This window comes from Hemibagrus wyckioides, linkage group LG26 (genome assembly GCF_019097595.1).
Source record: "Hemibagrus wyckioides isolate EC202008001 linkage group LG26, SWU_Hwy_1.0, whole genome shotgun sequence".
NCBI classification, from domain to species: Eukaryota; Metazoa; Chordata; class Actinopteri; order Siluriformes; family Bagridae; genus Hemibagrus; species Hemibagrus wyckioides.
In genome coordinates, this window is record NC_080735.1 from 988,608 (window position 1) to 1,007,219 (window position 18,612).

The following is an 18,612-nucleotide window of genomic DNA, read 5'->3' on the forward strand; positions in this document are numbered from 1 at the left end:
CAGTTTTGTGCCCCGCACAGGGCGGGGGCATCTGGACATTACACATATAAATCTCGTGATGATAATAATTATTAATAATCCCAAATGGATCTCCATTACACTGTTTAAGTGCACTATGTTTAGCATGAAATAATGCTAGATATACCATAAGTAATGCACTTTTTTTCCACTAAGGAGAAATTTGTGAGAATATATTTAAAGTACTTAAATAATAAGTACTGTTCTTCTTCTTTATTATTATTATTATTATTATTATTATTATTATTATTATTATTATTATTATTATTATTATCATCAAATTAGTGGCAGTGATTTCCAAAAACATAACTTTAGCAGCATCATGACTACATAATAGGGTAGTATTAATAATAGTATACACCACCAGTATATACCTACAATAATTCATTATTATGGTGTAGGGTCACCATTTGTGGACAGTAGAGCTTCAATTCTCTGTCCCTGCCTTTTGCTCCTAGAGCCACATTGTTAAAAACTGTGACTCCAGTTTTCTCCGCTTCACCTTCTTCACCATTCTGCACATGTTGTAGGATGCAGTCACAGCTTCTGGGTGGGAAACATTCTAATGTTAGTTCCACTTGTTTCCAGATAAATCCCAAAACCGCTTCTGTGACAAGTGTAAGAAATGTGGTGAATTATGCACAAAGCATATAAGGCAGGAATTTTCCCCACTTTATTGCCCACCTCTAGGCAATAAGTGGACATGCAATTTTAAACAATAATATCTAACCATCTGATTACAGATCATCTTGTTGCAAATCATACCTACCTATCATGGGGAGCCATCTAGAAATGGTGTGAATAAGATAAATTAGTATAAACCAGTTAGAGAAAGCAAATACAGGGGTTGGACAATGAAACTGAAACACTGGCCAATTTAGTGTTGGAGGTTTCATGGCTAAATTTGACCAGCCTGGTGGCCAGTCTTCATTGATTGCACATTCCTCCAGTAAGAGCAGAGTGTGAAGGTTTACTTAGCAGAGTAATAGCACAGTTTTGCTTAAAATATTCCAATGCACACAACATTATGGGAGACATATCAGAGTTCAAAAGAGGACAAATTCTGTGACTAAGACAGCAAGTCTGTGTGATGTATCAAGAGCCACGGTATCCAGGGTAATGTCAGCATACCACCAAGAAGGACAAACCACATCCAACAGGAGTAACTATGGACTCAAGAGGAAGCTGTCTGAAAGGGATGTCCGGGTGCTAACCCGGATTGTATCCAAAAAACATAAAACCACAGCTGCCCAACTCACTGCAGAATTAAATGTGCACCTCAACTCTCCTGTTTCCACCAAAACTGTCCGTCGGGAGCTCCACAGGGTCAATGTACATGGCCGGGCTGTCATAGCCAAACCTTTGGTCACTCGTGCCAATGCCAAACGTCGTTTTCAATGGTGCCAGCAGCGAAAATCTTGGGCTGTGTACAATGTGAAACATGTATTGTTCTCTGATGAGTCCACCTTCACTGTCTTTCCCACATCCGGGAGAGTTACGGTGTGGAGAAGCCCCAAAGAAGCGTACCACCCAGACTGTTGCATGCCCAGAGAGAAGCATGGGGGTGGATCAGTGATGGTTTGGGCTGCAATATCATGGCATTCCCTAGGCCCAATACTTGTGCTAGGGTTAACCCTAGGTGCGTCACTGCCAAGGACTACCGAACCATTCTGGAGGACCATGTGCACCCAATGGTTCAAACATTGTATCCTGAAGGCGGTGCCGTGTATCAGGATGATAATGCACCAATACACACAGCAAGACTGGTGACAGAGTGGTTTGATGAACATGAAGGAGAAGTTGAACATCTCCCATGGCCTGCACAGTCACCAGATCTAAATATTATTGAGCCACTTTGGGGTGTTTTGGAGGAGCGAGTCAGGAAACATTTTCCTCCATCACGTAGTGACCTGGCCACTATTCTGCAAGAAGAATGGCTCAAAATCCCTCTGGCCACTGTGCAGGACTTGTATCTGTCATTCCCAAGACGAATTGATGCTGTAAGGAGGCCCTACACCATACTAATGAATTATTGTGGTCTAAAACCAGGCGTTTCAGTTTCATTGTCCAACCCCTGTATGTCCAGCCTTTGGGACAGCTAAGATCATGCACTATGAACAGCTCTTCAATGTTTGCTCTCAGGACCGTCCTCCTGGCTTAGATTTTCCTTTGTAATAAAGTTTCTTTCTGATCCTGAGAAGTTTTTTCCCTTGTTTATTCTCCAGCCTATGCAGTAGAAGTAGAATCTTTCCCACAACACTTGCTTCATCTCAAATTTCCCTGCACATGTTTCACTAGTTCTGAAGCTCAGTGCAACAACAGTAGGTGGCGGTAAAGTGCCCAGTTGCTGCTTCTCCATCCACCAGAAAACACCTTAGAAAAATACTCTGTAGCTTTCTCTTTACTGACAGAGCTAATAATTACATTATATCATTTCTTTTTGTAGTTGCAGTTTCATGGAATTAAAAATAAAAGCGTGTCATTGTGATTTATTGTGTATATTGCAGAGGAAATTTAAAAGCTCCTTCTCCTTTAGAACTGACTCTGTGTGGTCGAATCCCAAATGGATCTCTATTACTCTGTTTAAGTGCACTACATTTAGCATAAAAAAATGCTAGATACACCATAAGTAGTGCACTATTTTTCCACTAAGGAGAAATTTGTGAGTACTTCAATAATATTAACTTGTTCTGTTCTTAATTATTATTATTATTATTATTATTATTATTATTATTATTATTATTATTATTGTTGTTGTTATTGTTGTTTGTTTAGGTCTGTTATAATGAGCTCAGCAGGAGACAGATAGTTCAAGTCTCAGGCTCCTGATGTTTCATGATGTTTCATGTTACAGGGGAAAATGTTGATGAAAAATTATGAAGAATGACCAGTCTTTGGTCTGCCTTGCAACACTGCTAATCACCCACAACCTCAGAGTACTTTAATGAAGAGAGAAACAGAAACTCTAAAGCTGTTTCAAAAAACAAGAGTCTACAAGTTTATTAGCAAATTTGTTTTTATTCAGTGTTTATTCTGTCGAATAAGGGTTATTGTTCTTTAATCATTGGTTGTGTGAGGATGTGAAAACAGAATCTTTAGTTAGAGAAACATCAGACGCAGGAGATTCCCCTGTGGAACAGCAGAACACAACACCAACTCTATGTCAAGGCAGAGAAATGCAAGTTTCACTGGGACACCATCACGTTTTTGGGGTATGTGATTTCCCGGTGAGGAGTGGAGATGGAGCAAAATAAAAGCTGTTCTGGACTGGACTGAACTCACTACGATAAAGGATTTACAGCGCTTCTTGGGATTTTTGGGATATCGACGATTCATACGGAACTATAGTATAATCGCAAGCCCCCTCACGTCCCTTTTGAGAGGGACACCCAAGAGACTGTCCTGGACCGAGCGGGCTAGATCTGCTTTCTAGCAATTAAAACAGCGAGTTATGACCGCACCAATTCTCCACCACCCGGACCCTAAACTTCCCATTCAGAAGTGGATGTCTCCAGTTGCGGAATAGGGGTGGTTCTATCTCAACACCACAGGTACCCCGGAAAAATACCTCTGTGCTCGTACTTCTCTAGAAAGTTGACCCCAGCAGAAGTTAACTATGACATGGGGAACTGGGAGCTACTGTCAATCAAAGCTGCGCTGGAAGAATGGAGGCACTGGTTAGAAGGAGCACAGCACCACTTTGTTGTACTTACTGATCACCGTAACTTGGTTGTTATGGCGTAAATGTACGCTTGATATGGTAACATGGCAAATTGCACATCTCGTGTCTAAGACATTTTAAATGAAACAAGATAATGATATGAGATAGCTTCTGACTGTGGAAGAGTGACTATGTTTTCTATATTTAAGCCGAATGTTAGAATAAGATCCAGAGTGTGACCTCCATTATGAGTGGGTCCTGTTACATTTTGATTAACACCTACTGAATCTAAGATGTATACAACTGCTGTTCTCAGAGGGTCTTCTGGCTTATCAAAATGAATGTTGAAGTCTCCTACTATTAATGCTTCATCTAAAGAGACAAGAAGGTTTGAAATGAAATCTGCAAACTCACTGAGGAATTCAGAATATGGCCCTGGGGGTCTGTAAATAACAATTAGTTGAATCGGCTCTGTGAACTTATTATTTGTAGCTACATAAGTTAGGTTAGTATAAAGAACTTCAAATGTGTTGAATTTATGTCTGGGTTTTTGTGTGGTGCCTAGCTTATTATCATGAATAACTGCGACACCTCCTCCCCTGCCTGTTAGACACGGTTGATGTATATAGCTATAACCAGGCGGACAAGCTACATTTAATGCTACGTACTCATTATGTTTAATCCATGTTTCTGTTAAACAAAGAACACTGAACTCCTGATCAGTAATCAGTTAATTAATAATAAAGTGCTTTAGTTGAAAGAAATCTTATATTTAACAGTCCTAGCTTCAGATCAAAGGTGCTGGTTGTGCATTCACTATGATCCAATTTTCTGTTAATCAGGTTACTAAACAAATTTTCTGATTTCTGTTAAAACATTTTCGTTTGGTTCGGGGAACAGACACAGTCTCAATGTTATGAACCCTGAGTGACGACTCATTGCAGCCAGCAGATGGTCAGATTAACCTGCTTGTCTGCTCCCTGGCCCTGGCCCTGGATTGTCACCGATTAACTAGATCTGCTCTAAGACTATGTGCGATGCTGCAAAAAATGAGAGCAGCACCCTCCCGAGTGGGATGGACACCGTCCCGTCCTAACAGGCCAGCCTTGCCCTCAAAAGAGCTCCATTTGTATGTGAAGCCCACATTGTTTTCGGAGCACCACCTGGACATCCAGCAGTTCAGAGGCCATAACCTGCTGTAAGCTACATCACCACGCCGCATTGGGATGGGGCCAGAGCATACTACAGCATCGGACATCGCCTTCGCTAATTTACACACCCCTACAACATTACTCTTAGTAACCTCAGACTGACGAAGGCGTATATCATTAGCTCCTACATGGAAAACTATCTTTGAGAACCTGTACTTGCCTAGGACCCTAAGATTACCTGCAATGTCCGGTGCCCTGGCTCCCGGAATACACCTAACCTGTGCTGCTGGAGCCCCTAAAGGCCTAGCTAATTTCACATGCCTCAAGATCGAGTCTCCTATAACCAGAGCTCTTTCAGGTTTCTCAGCGGGTGCTTCACTGAGGAGAGAAAACCTGTTGGACATGTGAAGTGGAGAGGAGTGGTGCTCCCGTGGGCAAGCCTTAGCATTAGCCTTGGCTATGTGACTATGCCACCGAGTTGTCATCCATTCGCCCTGCTGTGAGGGCTCTAATGCCGGAGTTGGGGGGTTACTAACTCCACCTAAGGCATCCAGACTTCCTCCTACAGACACTACACTGCTCTCACTATTACTAACCCTCTCTAGTGTCTGAATGCACACCTCTAAAGCTAATATCTTCTCCATCAGATAGCTAACTAGCGTGCACTTATCACAAGTAAAATTTATGCTAACTATGGAGGAAGAATTACTAAACATCTTGCAGCTCACACACTGTACAGGCTGAAATGATAATAATGACTTAATGATCACATACCTTTGAGTGAATTTAACTTTGATATTGAAGAGATCCGAAGTGGGTTTTCCTCTAATTGCTGTTTGAAAACCGGGAAAAAAGCTTCCTGAAAAAAAATAAAAGAAGAATTAACTGCAATATGTAAGTAAAGATTTTTAAAACGAAACCTGACAGCGTAAAATATTCAGGCAAAAGAGAAAAAAATTAGACTATATAAACTTGCTATATATATTATATAAACTATATAAACTATATAAATAAAATTGCCAACACAGGCAAGAAACACGCGGTAAGCGATTCACAGGAAGTGACGGTAGTGGCAGTAGGTGATGGGGTTGATTTGGCGCTCATTTTGAAATGGACCAATGAACCGTGGACTCAGCTTACGACATGGAAGCCTGAGTTTCACGTTTCGCATAGACAGCCAGACCCATTGTCTCACCTGATAATCGGGGCAATTAAACGGCATTAAACCAGTGGCAGAGTGAATGACACTGCAGTACACACTGAGATACCTTCTGAGCTCTTGATTGAGACGTTCCAACTGCACACTCTTTTGGGGGTGGTAGTCCATGCTCAAGCTCATGTTAATCCCCAGATGGTCACAGAAGGCCTGCCACACTTGGGAGGTGAACTGAGAGCCCTAGTCAGACACTATGTTCTCTGGTAGACCATAGTTCCTGAAAACCTAGTGAAACAAAGTCATGGCTGTTTCCATAGCAGTGGGTAGACCTTTTAGTGGCACCAGTTTGCAGGCGTTGGAGAACCGTTCGATGGCCACAAGGATGGTGTTATAACCCCCTGAGCTGGGTAGATCTGTGACAAAATCGATCGCGATGTGAGACCAGGGTCGTTTGGGCATGGGCAGAGGTTCCAGTAGGCCAGTGGAGACCTGACGGCTGGTCCGGGACTGAGCGCAGATGGTGCGGGCTTGGATGTAGGCTTCAGCATCAGGGGCTAGGGAGGGCCACCAGAACTTGTTTCAGAGCGATGGTGCGGCAGATGCCAGGATGGCCTGAACTGGGAGCTTCATGTACCCACTCTAAAATGGGTTGATGAAGTGACAAGGGCACATAGACTTTGGAAGGTGGGCAGGCTGGCAGGGGCAGTTCCTTGGTCTGGGCTCTCCAAACATTCTCCATTAAATCCCATAAAATGGGGGCTAGGATAATTGACGAGGGGAGAATGGGTTCTGGCTGTGTTGGGGAGCTTATGGTGTCATGATGGCGAGATAGAGCATCAGCATTTCCATTCTTAATGCCAGGGCAGTAAGTTACTGTAAACTGAAAATGAGTGAACAACAAAGCCCAGCAGGCCAGACGAGGGTACAGTCTTTTGGTGTTATGCAAATATTCCAAGTTAAAAGTGTAAAAGTTAAAACACTGTAAAAGTGGTCAATGACCTGTTACTGGCTTCTGATCAGGGTTGTGTCTCCTTACTGGTGTTACTCGATCTTAGTGCAGCTTTTGACACCATTGACCACACTGTTCTACTTGATAGGCTAGAACATGTTGTTGGTATTAAAGGAACAGCCCTCTCCTGGCTCAGGTCTTATTTGACTGACCGTTATCAGTTTGTAGATCTAAATGGTGACTTCTCTATGCATACCAAGGTTATGTTCCCTGTTCCACAGGGTTCTGTTTTAGGCCCACTGCTTTTCTCCCTATATATGCTACATCTTGGTGCAATTATTCGTAAACATTGTATTAGCTTTCACTGTTATGCCGACGACACACAGCTATATGTCTCAGCTAAATCAGATGAGAGACACCAGCTTATTAAGATAGAAGAATGTGTAAAGGACATTAGACATTGGATAGTCACTAACTTTCTCCTGCTTAACTCTGACAAGACAGAGGTGCTTGTATTAGGACCACATGCAGCTAGAAGTAAGTATGCAGCTTTTGTTATCTCTAGGTTGGATTATTGTAATGCTATTGTAATTGTAATGTCTGGATGTTCCAGTAGGAAATCCTATTTTAGACACACTACATTGGCTCCCAGTCAAATTTCACATTGATTATAAAATCCTGTTACTGACATATAAAGCACTAAATGGTCTCACACTGCAGTACCTGATCTTTTATGATCTGCCACTCTTACTCCGATCAAAGGGTGCAGGTTATTTGGTAGTACCTCAAGTAGCAAAGGCTACAGTAGGGGGCAGAGCTGGTTGTGCATTCACTATGTCTAGAAGCCTTCATGTCTGTCACCTTCTGGCTCTCCCTTTTAGTTATGATGTCATAGCTAGTCTTGCCGGAGTCCCTGCCTGCACTTTACACATAATCTACATTGTTTTTAAACATCACATGATCAGAAGCATGCTTAATATCTTTCTCTTTCTCTCTCTGTCTTTCTCTGTTGAGCTATACACTGAGCTCCCAGTGTTTGCCAGTTTCCGGTATGACCACTGCCTTTACCCCTGGTCGGAGTCTTGTCGCTTGGTGGTGCGCACTTATGCTGTGGATGGTTCTGTGTGGACAGCCTGTGACCCAGGAGACAGCCGTGGACAGAGCCACTTGGGGACTTTCACACCATCACAGATCTGCCATTACATCTGTCAGCTTGTGACAGCAAGGAATTGCCATCAACACCTCAAACGAGTTTAAAGTTTGGGATATTTTTGTAATTACATCCTCACTGATACTTTTCCAGACTTTTATCTGGACTATTTTTGATGACTGCTACCTTACTAGATTAGGGATTTCATGACAATTGGGCAGAATACAAAGTATAAAAAGATTATCCATTGAAGATTCAAACATTGAAAACCAACTAATATCGTGTAGGTCCCCTCATGCCTGCAATACACCTCTGACCTGCTGAGTCATGGATACCACAGGATCTTTGAAGGTATGCTGTGATGTCTGTCGTGCCACAGATGCTGGATCAGATTGAGATCTGGGAAAATTGGAACCCCGGTTAACACAAACTTTTGTCATGTTCCTTGATCTTTTCTGAGTTTTGCAGTGTGTCAGGGAGAATTATCCTGCTGAAAGATGCCACCGCCATTAGGAAATACTGTTCCTTTGCCATGAAGGGGTGAACTTGATCTGCAACAATATTTAGGTAGGTGGTACATGTCAAAATAATATTTCCATCTCCATTGGCTCACCGTCTTCCTATTGTGTGTCCTGAGGAAAGAGACAGACAGACAGACAGACACACACACACAAGACCTTCCAAATGATAGAGAAAACACGAGTCATCAGACCAGGCCTTCTTCTTCCATTTATCCATGGTCCACTTCTGATGTTTGTGTGTCCATTTTCCAAAGTATGCTTTAAGTAGTGTACAGGAGTCAGCATGGTCACTCTGACCACTCTGCAGCTCAATACACAGCCAGCATCGACCTTTTCGGCAGTTTTTCCAACAGTAGCTCTTCAGTGGGATCGGAACAGATGGGCTATTCTTCTGACCTCAAGAGCATCAATGAGCCTTGGGCACCTATGACCCTGTAACCTGTTTACTGTTTGCCCTTTTTTAGACCACTTTTAGTAGATTTTAACCACTGCATACCAGAAACATCCTACAAGACCTGCTGTTTTGGAGATGCTCTGACCCAGTCATTTAGCCATCACAATTTTGTTCTTGTCAAAGTCTCTCAGTTCCTAACACTTGGCATTGATCCTGCTTCCAACACATAAACCATGGGAACTGGCTGGTCACTTGCTGTCTAATATATCTCACCCCTTGAAATATGCCATCATAACGAGATAATAAAATGCTATTCGCTTCACAAGTCACTGGTTTTAATGTTATGGCAGTTTGGTGTGCTTACTATGTTATAAATCTATTTGCCATACTGTTGGCCTAACTTAAAAAAATTGTCACGCAGGTCTGTTTGTTGTTTTTACTGTGATTTTGATCATTTAGTACACAGTTATCCCTGTTTCTGTTCTGATAGGTCTGGACTTGAGGCCAACATTTGACACTTGATATTTTAATTGACAGGCTTAAAAACAGATATATGGAGAGACAGCTACTAGCAATCTGGTTTGTCTTTCACTTCAATGTGCAGGATACAATAATATTTGTCAGAGAAGTCAAACTCAGCAATACAGTGCAAAATGTTTTTATGCAAAAATTATTTTAAGACAAAGTTAGGATGCGTAAAAAAACCCTTACTGAATTCTGATAAAACAGAAATACTGGGTCTAATACTGGAGACCCAGTCTGACTGCAATAGGAATTTCACCATAGAGCTTGATGGCTGTTCCAAGAAATCAAAAGATACAGTCAAGAACCATGCTCTAACAACAGATGCTGCTTTACATCATTAAAATCTCTAAACCAATTCTGTGAATGTACAACCTCTAGATTGGACTATTCTACATTGAATATGAGGTCCTGCCTATTTGTAATGCACACATGAAACTGATTACAGGTGCAGCATCTAGACTACACCTTTAGGCTATCATGAAACAGGAGTGCTTTTATTCAACACAGAAAAAATGTTTAATAAAGTAGATGAAAATAAATTGGTCATTTTTTGCAGATATACAGAAGCAGGTAGTGTAAAGAATACACAGACGCTAAGAATAGAGATGCATGCTAACTGGATAGGGTGAGGTATGAATGTTGGGTGTGTTCATAGTTCTTTTTTTTTTTTTTTTAAATAAATTTGTCATTTTCCTGTCATTGATTCTCCATGTAATTTTTAATTGTTACCTTTTTTGCTGCTTTGCTTTATTCCTTTAGGTATGTGAACTGTGCTTATAATGAAGAAGAGCAAAATCTTGTGGCATTTCCATATCAAGGTGGGATTCTGTACCGTTGCTGTCAAACCATTAACCCAGGACAGGAACTCTTGGTGTTGTACGAAGGGGAGCACACCAAAGATCTCAGGCATACATTTGACTACCACTGGAACCAAAATTGCTCCACAAATGGTAAATGGCAAATAGTAAAATGCATTTACAGCATTTAGCAGATGCCCTCATACAGACAGACATACAAAAGTTCTTTGAAAAGTTCGTCTCTGTCACAGAACACATCAACACTGGTTCACTAGGTCACAGACTAAGGATACCATCAGTTTAAAAACTTTGTTGGGAGGAAATAAAGCCCAAATAATTTTTTACATTTTTTAAAAATACATAAAACAACAGGGAAAGAATAAGTGCTAGATTCAGTGCTTTAGGAAGAGGGAGAAATGACAAGATGGCAGGCTTGGGACAAGTCAAAGGGGCTTATTATTGGCTGTTACTACTGTGATAGCTTTTCAGTGGTTTTTATTATTTTCTTTATATGCACACATGCATGGCTCTGTGCAGATCATGTCTCTCTCTCTCTGACTCATGCAGCTTGTCTTGCCCCCCTTTTAATTCCTCTGCCACTTAATGAAACACAAAACATGTTCGAGCAGTCTCGCACAGGTAGATCCATGTAGATTGTGTAGATCCTTACTCAATTTTCCCTGCTCTGACCTCCATTCCCACATCGGCACTTAACAATGTCCCCATATATTTAAGAATGGCATGGAGATGAAATGAACATTAAGGTGTATCAGAGAAATATGTTCCGCTTCCCTGTCTAAAGTGAGACTGCAAGTAATTAAGGAAATTGAATATGAAATAGGCTAGCTTATTCTAGCTTGGATACAGAATAGGATAGCTTAATCTAGCTTATAATTTATTAAAATAATCAATTTTATTAGCTGTCACAGTAGTTGGTATATGTCAGTGATTTCTAATATCACTGACAGTCATCACAAACTTATGGACAGTATTCCTAGTGATCATAAATCTAATGGAAAAATCCTGGAAAATTATGTCATTAAAAGAGCGTGAACATGGATAATTTTCATGGCAACAATTTTTATGGCAATCTTTGTGCCACAGATGAGGAAGAGGAAGGACCACTTACAGTGGGTGAAATAAGTATTTATTCAAACATTAATTAAACACAGTTCCAATGCAGCAATTCAAGAGGTTTATTGACATGTGCATAGTAATTTAGACCATACAGTGAAATTCTTACTTTGCACATCTCCCTATTACAGAAACCAGGTTTCTGTAAAAATAAGAGCGCAGCGTTCCCTTATCTGCTGTAAATTACTGTCTTCATGAACTGTGCATTCAAGACAGATAACAACACTAACACAGATACAAAATTATGGTGGTACTGGGAGAGCAAAGCAAACCCGTTAGCCATGGTGGGCACCATGATTATTTCACCATGAAATAGTGAATACAGATATATATAGGTGTTAACCTGAGAAATCTAAACAGATAAATATCCATAAAAAAGTTATGGGCAGCAGCTGATATCACTTAACTGTACAGTTGTGATTGTCAGGTTTCCAAATACTTTCTCCAGAAATATACAAAGCTACGTTGGAAGACTTCTCTTGCTCCACATGACCTCTTTCCTATGCATCTTCAATTGATCTCTACAAACACGTCCAGAATTGCCACTACGAAGTGTGGAAAGAGTTTTAATCAACAGAGTACTCTACTAGTTCACCAGTGCATTCACACAAGAGAGAAGCTGTATTACTGCTCACAGTGTGAGAAGAGTTTTCCTGACCAAAGTAATCTCAGAAAACATCAGCGTATTCACACAGGAGAAAAACCGTGTCACTGCCCACTGTGTGGAAAAAGGTTTACTCAACAGAGTGATCTCCATCGACATGAACGCATTCACACTGGAGAAAAGCAGTATCTCTGTTCCCTCCGTGGCATTTAAGTAGAAGCTGCAATGGTGATTTCCTCATCTCAAACAATTTATTGAAACAAAAGCCAACAACAGTGGTGGGTATACCACAACAAAAAATCTCAATGTCTCAATAATCTGTCATGTGCCCTTGACCATCAATTACAGCTTGACCACGACGTCTCATGCTGTTCACGAGTGGACTTATTGTCTGCTGAGGCATGGCATTCCACTCTTCTTGAAGGGCGGCCCTCAGGTCATTGAGGTTCTGGGGTGCAGGGTTACGAGCCTCTACACGGCGACTCGGCTGATCCCATAGGTTTTCTATGGGATTCAGGTCTGGAGAAAGTGCAGGCCACTCCATTTGAGGTACCCCAGCCTCCAGCAGCCGTTCCCTAATGATGCTCCTCGATGAGCTGGAGCATTGTCGTCCATGAAGATGAAATTAGGCCTGTGTTGTTCATGCAGGGGCACAATGACTGGATTAATGATGTTATTCAGGTAGTATTGGCTTGTCACTGTACCATTCACAAGATGTAGGTCAGTTCTGTATTGAGTGGGCACACCTGCCCAGACTGTAACACCACCACAACAGTGGCTGATGCATAGCGCTCTCCTTGACGTCTCCAACATCGTTGGGTCCATCATTTCTGCTCAACGTGAATCGACTTTCATCAGAGAACAGCACTGAGGCCCACCGGTCCCTCGTCCAGTGTAAATGCTCCCTGGCCCGACGCCTGTGCCTGGTGGTGTGGTCAGGTACCCTTGCAGGTCGTCTAGCACACAGACCACGCAGATGTAAAAGGTTTTGAATGGTCTGACGTGACACTTGGGTTCCTCTCACCTCCCTTAAATGTGCCTGGAGTTGAGTGGCATTCATCATCTGGTTCCGCAGGGCACTGTTCACAATGAAGTGGTCATAAACATGGAATGTCGCCAAAGGATGTCCACTTCTATGCCTTTCTGTGACTCTTCCAGTCTCTCTGTATCTCTGTCCCAACCTGCTGATGACACTCTGTGACACTCTAAGCTCAGTGGCCACTTCCCTCTGAGAACTTCCTGTTTGAAGCCTCACAATGGTGAGGTTCTGTTGATCAATTGTTAGGTGTGGTCTCGGTCTCATGATGTCAAAATGTGAACAGCATGATGAAGAGGACTGTTTAAATACCAATTCTAATGGAACCAGAAAATTTATTGGTTGATTCATCAAACACCAGTTATTCAAAAAGTACTGAAACACTGAACAGTTGGACATGTGCATTCAAAAGTCTAGAGAAGGTCAAATTAAGTTCACCTGTAAAGGTTATAGTGCATTTTAGGTGCATCCTGAAATTTCACCCGAAAGCCCAATATCCTTAACTTTTTGTGAGTAGTGTATATATATACAGTATCTCACAAAAGTGAGTACACCCCTGACATTTTTGTAAATATTTTATTATATCTTTTCATGGGACAACACTGAAGAAATGACACTCTGCTACAATGTAAAGTAGTGAGTGTACAGCCTGTATAACAGTGTAAATTTGCTGTCCCCTCATAATAACTCAACACACAGCCATTAATGTCTAAACCATTGGGATACATATATGAGGGGGAGAGCAATGGAGCTGAATCATCCTATAAACAGGTGTAAAGGTTCATATTAAACTGGACAGTGAGTAAATATATCAAATTCAGTGTGTGATACAACATAGACATAATATATAAAATATAATAATATTTTTATAAACAAAGTACCAGAACCATTCTAAAAAATAAATTAATTTTATGAACTAATTAATTGAATAAGTGATTTACGACACTGCAGAGTGTTTAGGTGAGTGTTCTATTTAATCTCTTCTGACTGCCAAGGGTGGAATCTAACACCTTACTATTCTCTAGTTGTGTGTCTGTGTGTGTGTGTGTGTGTGCACCATTGCAAGACCTTGTCACAAAATCACACAGTGACCATAATGCTGTATTTGCTATAAATACCTTCTCCTCACATTTCTCTGCTCATTTTACGAGACTCCACTTGTACCATGTTGGATCACTTTTGAATCTTGAATCTATGTGAACTGTGGTCAGACCTATTGGCAACTTGTCCTCTAAAGCTGTTAATGGTCTCCTGTCATCTTTTTATGGCTGTGGTTAGTTTATTCCTGGACCTTTGAAGACATTGGAATTTATTACTTATCTCATTTAACTGTGGATATTTGCAGATTGGTGCAACAGAAACACCCACATAGACCTTCCAAACAAACAAAATGTGTCTGCATACACCTGTTTTCTTTCTAAAAAAAAGAAAATGTAGCTCAGATATATAGTTTGCCCTTAAATCATTTGGCTGAATTCTAACAGAGTTATGTTATATCTGTACAACCAAGCACACTTAATGTCTTGTCCTGAGGGTGTGCAAATATTTGCACTTAGATCTGTCTGTGTTTGTCACTCTGATTTGGTTGAGTCAGAGTTTTATTAAAAGAAGCCCAAAGGGACATAGTTTGCGTAAGAGGTTTTGCCTGAAGGAAAACAAACAAGCAGCTCATTTTATCACCAAATGGAAAAAGACAGCGGGGTCAAAGAGACAAAATAAGATGTGAGCTTTTTCCTAACACATAATATGGATTTTATTTCTTATAAAAACTACAAACTGTGACATTAAAGCGACTTCCGGTTATGGCGCGGTGCTGAACGGACACAAATCGGAGCTCCGCAATAAATACTGACGTAAATCTTATTCTTTAACCCAATAAACGCTGACAAACTGATTCTAATCTAAATTCTGATATATCTTAATGTTCCAAGATGCCACCAAAACCAATTAAAGCGACACAGAAACAAGTCAAATCGACCGTGATTGGAGAGGCGGATGCTAATTCTAATGAAGCTAGTAGCGAAGAGGGAGCATTAGGCGCTAGCCAAGAGCCACTCTCTGCAATTCTTGAGGCTATCCACTCATTGAAATCGGACTTTTCTGTACGATTTGATGGACTGCTCCAGGCAATTAATGGAATCCAGCGCGACCTTAAAGATCTCACAGCACGGGTAACAGAAGCCGAGGGTTGAATAAGCATGCAAGAAGATATCGTCTCAGAGCTGCAAACACAGAACACAAAATTGAAAACTACCGTAGAATCTCTCTCGTTAAAAGTCGATGATCTAGAAAATCGCAGCCGGCAGTCCAATCTGCGATTGGTAGGACTTCCAGAAAAAACTGAGGGAAAGGATATGTGTGCCTTTTTAGAGAAATCGCTTCCTGAGATCCTCGGCCCGGAAAACTTTCCTGGTCCTCTCATAATTGAAAGAGCTCACCGAATCGGCAGATTCTTTGAAGATCATTCTGACTCTCCGCCAAGAGCCGTGATAATGAAACTCCTAAACTACGCTGACAAAGTCCGTATCCTGAAAGCAGCTCGAGCTAAGGCACAGGGATGATGGGCAAAAGAAAGCTTATGTTTTTTTCTGACATCTCAGCTGAACTCCACAAGAAACGGAAATGCTTTGATGAGGTGAAGAAGGATCTTCATGATCTCTACTCCCCCGAACTGCGTTATGGCATCTTACATCCAGCCACTCTGTGCGTGACATACAAGGGAAAGCGCCACCTGTTTGACAATTCTCAAGACGCTCAAAGGTTTTCGCAGGATCTGAAAGATAATGCCTAGCAGGATTTGGTGGAAGTCATTTCTCTCTGGGGTCAGTTTCATGAACGTAAGCAAGTTATTGGTTTATTACTGGGTTGACATGTTTGACTGTTGCAGGACCCGTCCAGTGAAGTGGTTGAGCGATAGGCTGTTCCTCACCGTGAATTGTTCACGGGTGGACCGGCAAAGTTCCATAATTAGGCTCCTTCGAGAAGCCCTTGGGAAGTGTTCAACGGGGGAAGGGAGGAGGGATGTTGGTATTTCATTTGGGGAAATACGTGTTTGTTGGCCAATTGTTCTGTTTTATTGTATTGTGCCTTTACTATGTTTCTATTTATTTTTTTATTTTTTTTATTATTTTATTTTATTTTATTTTTTTTGTTACAGTTTCTCTTTTTACAATAATAGTCTATATGCGTACTTTAGTACTTCCAAGAACGGGAATATAATGTGTATACGATAATGGCGTCTTTATCTGATATCCAGTTCACTTCCTGGAATGTAAGAGGTCTAAACAAAATTGTAAAGTTAAAACAAGTGATGAATAAAATTAGGCAAATGAAAGCTAAAATAGTGTTCCTTCAAGAAACTCACTTAGTTCCAGAGGATGTAGTTATGGTGAGGAAGAGATGGCCAGGGCAAGTGTTTTCGGCTTCATTTAATTCGCATTCTAGGGGGGTTCTTATACTCGTACATAAATCTATACCTTTACAAATAATTAACACTATCGGGGACAGACTTGGGAGATATATAATTATCCAAGCCGAGATTATTATAATTATCCTTTCTGTTAGACTGAACTTGGTAAATGTTTATGGGCCCAACGTGGATAATCCTACTTTCTATGGAAATCTTTTTTTAACATTGGCTGAACTACCAGGTTATTTTGTTATAAGAGAAAGGAACTTTACTCCATTGTATGTGGGAGTGCACTAAAGTGAATTGCTTCTGGGTTAAAAAAGTCAAATCATTGGTAAAGTAATTCCTCTTGATCCCAGGTTGTGTATATTGCATATCTGCCCTCTGAATTTCAAAACCACCAAACATGAAAGACTGTTGTTAAATCTTTGTTTGCTGGAGGTTAAGTGGGTGATTGCATGTTCTTGGAAAAAAGAAGAAAGTCCTAGCGTGTCCCAGTGGATAAAGGGGATGACCTCATGCCTTGCACTAGAAAAGATTACTTACTTTTTGAAAAACAAACCCCATGTTTTTGGTCCATCTGGAAAGTGTTCTTTGACTTTTTGGAAAGTTTAGATGGTGTCTCTTTTGTGGAATTGTTGGACACTGAGAGTATATAGACAAGTATGTTATTTTTATTTTTTATATTTCCCCTGTTAAAGGTACTGAGTTGTCTTTGTAATCATTTACACGTGGTTACTTTTTTGTTCACTTTGCTTTGTTTGATTTTATTATATATTCAGTTATTATGGAAAACTTAACCATTGTTCTAACCTATGTGCCAATGTACGACAAATAAAATTGTTGTTTAAAAAAAAACAAAACTGACATTAAAGATAATAAAAGACCTGGAGTTGGTCATCTCTCTGAGTGAAAAAAGGAAACTGTGGCTCTGTGATGTAATTCAATTTTAAATTATATGGATAAATTCTAACAGAGATGTCAATGTAATGAAGGAGCACATGATAAGTGAGTCTAAAGTAAAGTACGACAAAGGGATTGAGTGGTTTGCATAAGCCATTTTGCATGAAGACAAATAAGCAGCTCAGTTCAATCACAATATGTAAAAAGGTCTCTGAAGGTCACAGAAACAAAATAAAAACAATTCAATTCAATTTATTTGTATAAGGCCTTTTACAATGGACATTGTCTCAAAGCAGCGTTACAAAAGAAGAGAAACAGAAAAAGGAGAAAAAAATGATTAAATTGAATTACTAGACTTTTTTATCCCTATTTTATCCCTAATGAGCAAGCCTGTGGTGACGGTGGCAAGAAAACCTCCCTGAGATGATCTGAGGAAGAAACCTTGAGAGGAACCAGGCTCAGAAGGGAACCCATCCTCATTTGAGTGACACTGGACAGTAAATAATGTAACTGTAACTGATTAATGTCCTTTCTACAACAGCAATCCTTTATAAAACAGCATGATTAACCAAACATGTTGTCTTATTTGTGTAACGTCTGGGACCCCCGCCCTATGCGGGGCTCGAACCCAGACGCCCGTGGTGTGTGTGCACACGCCAGCACACGGTGTAATGAGACCCATGTGCAGGATTCAGCGAAGCACTGCTTTTATTACATTTAAGACACGACATAGGGAAACAAATGGAACACTAGACATGGCGTGGTTAACTAAACAAAACAAAATGAAACAAAACCTAGACCTTAGCTTGGACATGGAACCTAGCAAACAAAACCCCAACAGAAACCACGGTACAGATAACAATCATGGACAAAGACACAAACACAAGGATCCCTATTTATGGGGTAGACATTAGGGCTAATGGGATACAGGTGACACAATCCGGATAGGAACAATAGGAAGGGCGTAACAAAAGACACACAAAGAAGCAGGCTTCCAAGGTTCACCTGCCAGCGCCCTCTCTGGGCCTGGCAGGGAACTGTCCAGCTGTTCCTGACAATTTGTCTTAATTGACAAATTGTAATTGTAATTGTAATTAATTGATTAATTGTAATTTAAGTAAATTTCTTTACAATTTTCATTTATATTTAATATTTCTTTTGTTAAGTCCATTAATTGGAATTGAATGGCCTTCACCAAATATTC

General features: G+C 40.7%; 1 long non-coding RNA gene across 1 annotated transcript in view; it reads right to left on the bottom strand.

Annotated features, from left to right (window-relative positions):
- The window catches only part of LOC131346454 (uncharacterized), an 83,510-nt gene that overhangs the window by 11,998 nt on the left and 52,900 nt on the right, over positions 1-18,612 (bottom strand). The window contains exon 2 of the long non-coding RNA XR_009203612.1: positions 5,605-5,689. This is a non-coding gene — a long non-coding RNA (uncharacterized LOC131346454). The remainder of the gene's footprint in view (positions 1-5,604; positions 5,690-18,612) is intronic.